This window comes from Xyrauchen texanus, chromosome 3, assembly GCF_025860055.1.
Source record: "Xyrauchen texanus isolate HMW12.3.18 chromosome 3, RBS_HiC_50CHRs, whole genome shotgun sequence".
NCBI lineage: Eukaryota > Metazoa > Chordata > Actinopteri > Cypriniformes > Catostomidae > Xyrauchen > Xyrauchen texanus.
Genome location: NC_068278.1, coordinates 59,389,459 through 59,393,755, shown reverse-complemented (window position 1 = coordinate 59,393,755; position 4,297 = coordinate 59,389,459). Strand labels below are relative to the sequence as shown.

The 4,297-nt window shown below is 36.9% G+C and overlaps 1 protein-coding gene across 1 annotated transcript in view; it reads right to left on the bottom strand.

The window, feature by feature from the left end:
* The window catches only part of LOC127625404 (myotubularin-related protein 3-like), a 36,442-nt gene extending 33,926 nt beyond the window's left edge, over positions 1–2,516 (bottom strand). The window contains exon 1 of the mRNA XM_052100690.1: positions 2,370–2,516. The gene's annotated coding sequence lies outside the window, so the exon portion shown is untranslated. The remainder of the gene's footprint in view (positions 1–2,369) is intronic.
* Between the last annotated feature and the right edge of the window lie 1,781 nt (positions 2,517–4,297).

The following is a 4,297-nucleotide window of genomic DNA, read 5'->3' as shown; positions in this document are numbered from 1 at the left end:
GTACTAATATTACATATACATGACAATCAATGATGACTCAAATGACACAGAATGAAACTCATTCTGTGAAATCTCATGACTAAAATCATGTGTGCATGCTATGCAAACCTTTAGTCATTGTTGTGTTTGCATGTGTAATTAGTTCTTATGTTCAATTATTATCTTTTATTTTATGTATTATTATTACTATGATCAATTATTTAATAATATTATAACTTTTGATTGCTTTGTCGTATCAACACAAAATATTCTGTTACAGTTGACGTGATTGTAAACAAACAAAAAAAATCTAATAAAATTCCGAGCCACCTTATTTACACCCAGAGATATATAATGTCAAATAAGAAAAAAATACAAATATTTTGTTTGTGATTTTTCAGCAGTTTCTTACGCTAAAAAATTTAAAAGTTTGCTTCACAATGATACCAAACACTTGAGCCTCCATGTTTTAATTTTTTTGGTTTGTTGAGTTTTATGCCTTTAATTTTAGGAATGCCACTGAAACAGGAACTCATTAAAAACATCCTCGGTGCTTAAAAGTTTAACCGACGGATTGAGGATTTGCATAAATAATATTAGCAAACTCTATAGTTTGATACGTTGTCCATCCACCAAAGGCTGAATAAGGAAGAGAAAACTTGATTTGATGCGCCCTCCAATTGAAAGTAGCAAGTTAACAACATGGAGTGGTGGTGGTGTAGTGGGTTAAAGCACATAACTGTAATCAGGAGGTTGCTGGTTCGATCCCCACGGCCACCACCATTGTGTCCTTGAGTAAGGCACTTAACTCCAGGTTGCTCTGGGGGGGATTGTCCCTGTAATAAGTGCACTGTAAGTGGCTTTGGATAAAAGCGTCTGCCAAATGCATACATGTAAATGTAAACACTGAGAATGATAGAAAAGCTGGTCATATTTCTAGTGCGATTGTACAATGTGTTTGTAGCCCATCTTCGTCCATCATGCATGTATACACCGACTTAATCTGACCACATCTAGTCTCATGTTGATGAACAGTCCCTTTCTGTTCTTTAAAGCGTTAGCTACATGACAGGCACTTCATATGAATGATTATCATTTCATGCTACCACTAGTGGGCGCTGCATGCTCACCCAGCGCTGAGTGAAGTGGAAAATGCAGATTTTCAGATTTTAATTAATTAAATCAGATTTTTAAATGCAGCTGTTTTACACTTAGTAATCACGCACGGCCATATTGCAATTTCAATCAATTGCACAACCTTATTGGATACCATACCAGTGTGTCAGAGGTCAAAGTCTGCTGATTTCACAGCATTTCATTTTTCTTTTCCATTATCTATCTATCTTATTTTATACTATTGTTTCTGATCATCTGGGTTATTTTAAACAAATTAGATACATTTTACATTTTCACAATGTTGACAACTTCCTGTGTGGGGCACTTTGTTGATGTTTTTGTGTGCATTTTTCTTGTAAACCTGTAATGTATGCATATAACTTTGATTTCTCGAATCAGGCTGCATTGAATTCTAATAAACAACATGTTATTTAAATTATGCTGGGATTACTTTTTAGTTGAGGACATTTTAAAAAAATATAGGTATATGGAGTAATTAGATTAATAATTACTAATTAGATTACTAATTACTCTGTCTGAGAATTAATTGCATTACCTATTTATAATGGCTTTCTAAACCCCTGATCAAACTTGAAAAATACATGGATAGACATGAAACAGTTCTTTTAATTCTATCAAATAAATTATTCATGAACTGGCCAATGAATTTAAGGCCACGGCGTTCAATTAGAAAACATACATTTAAAATTTTAATTTAAAATTCACTTTTGTTTTATACAGAATTCTTCTAGAGTCTATATACAGTATTTAACACAATTGCATCAGAAGTAAGTATAATTAAATTACTGAAAAATGAAGAGTAATCCCTTACTTTACTTTTTCTCCAATGAAAATGTATTTAATTACAGTAATTAATTACTTGGTAATGCATTACACCCAACACTGAATAATTCTACAGACTAATATCTATCTAGGAAGCCAAATACACTCCATGACCAAAATGCCTTCTAGGTAGGCGGTAAATCTAGTATGCTGTATAAATTAGCAGTACACTAGATGGACAGAAACGACGTCTAGGTAGGGAGCGCACTATGTTTTGAGACACAGCCATTGTGACATTTAAACTGGCCTAAAGTGACACCAGTACATAGATTAAACAGCTGCAGGGTGTTGTGTTCGATGTTACTGATACATTTCTGTTATTATATCATGAGTGTTTGTGTTGTTGTTGTTGGAGGGCGGAACCCTTCGCATATGCGAATATTCTGCAAGGTAACCCGTGAATAAAGCTGCTGCATGCGCCGAACACTCACCTGGGCTTTGCGTTAGTCATGAGAGATGTACAGTCTTGCGGTAAAACCGGAGAACAATGAGAAATGCGACGGTAAAGAGAATGTAAACAATGAGAGTAATCCGCTCCCGGCTGCGCTGCTCCAATCACTTGACGCGGTGACGTCATGACGCAGAGACGTACGAGTGCAGCTGGCGGTGGTGTCACGTGACGAGCGTTTGTTTTAGTTTTTCCAGGTGACGTAGCGAAGTGGAGTGAATTTTATTTTGTGAATGATTTTAAGCAATATTGCGGTGTGTATGAAGGTGAAATAAAAAGACGGTTATGATCTCATAGTGGCACCTGCCGTTATCAGTGTTGGGTGTAATGTATTACTGTAATTAAATAACTTTTTCAATGAAAAATAAATTAATTACTTCTGATGTAATAGCGTTAAATACTGTATATAGACTATAGAACAGTTCTATATAAAACGATAGTGAATTTAAAATCGAAATTTAACGTCTAATTATTCTCCCCTTTTTCTTAATGCGCTCTTAAGTCGTCATGGTGGCGTAGTTCCCTCCACGTCTGAGACCGTCAATCGGCGCATCTTATCACGTGGCATGTTGAGCACGTTACCATGGAGACATAGCGCGTGTGGATGCTTCACTCTATTCTCCGCAGCATCCACACACAACTCACCACACACCCCACCGAGAGCAAGAACTAGTAGGTTACCCCATGTGACTCTACCCTCCCTAGCAACCGGGCCAATTTGGTTGCTAAGGAGACCTGGCTGGGGTAACTCGGCACGCCCTGGATACGAACTCGTGACTCCAGGTGTGAAAGTCAACGTCAATCCTCGCTGAGCTCCCCAGGCCCCCAAAATATATGTTCTATTCTAATTTAACGCTGCCCCCCTTAAATTCTTTGGCCAGTTCATAAATAATTAATTAGATTTTATATAATTTATTTGAATGAATTTAAAGAACAGTTTCATGTGTGTCCTTGTGTTTTTCATCTGGTCTAGGTTGAGCAGGGTTTTAGAAAGTAATGCAATTACTTTTTAGACAGAGTAATTAGTAATCTAATTACACCGTAAATGATATAATTAGTAGTTAGTAATTAATTACTTTTTTACAGTAACTCACCCAACACTGCCCGTCATTTTCTCGGCTGTGTACAGTCAGAACGAAGCGACGCACGGTGTGTGAACGAGTCATTCTCTTGAATCACGCACTGAATAATGAGTATTTTATTTATTGTTATGATGACACATTTTTCCTCTTATTAGCTTTCTAGCATTGTTAGCATATGCCATAACAATGTTGTTTATTGCAATCAATCAATTGAAAATGCGTGTTTGTGTTGTTCATGTTAATATGCATATTATTTAATCATTTCACCATTTTGATGCAATGCAAGTTTATTTATTAAATGCAAGAGCCAAAAATTAGAAAGATACCCAAACAAAGATTCAGCATGGTTACCATAGTAACAACCGTGGTAACTATGGGTGAACTTGCATTAGTAGTCAAATCAACAATAATCAAATAATATTCAACCATATGAAAATAAATTAAATTGAACTACTCCAAATTTGAAAAAGCTTGTAATAGTCTTGCTGTATACGCTGGATAATGCGTAGGTCGGCACCCTTGACCTTTGTGGGATGTCTAGATGGTTCCAGCCGGCCCGTGAACATTTAACCGTCCTGAAATCCGGCATTGCTTGACGGGTAACATCCTCCATCGTTTGATCTTGTCTCTTTGCCCACAGCTCAGAAAACAGAACCGAAACACACCAGACCTTCAACTTTCTCTCGCTTTACCCTCTCGTTCGATTGTACACCAACAGAAACACAATTATTGTTCTTGTCGTCGCTCTTTCGTGCCGTTGCCTCTTCCATTGCAGCGTCATTGGCCTCTAGTTTGATTGTGACCGAATATGCATCCAAACGGGTGGGAC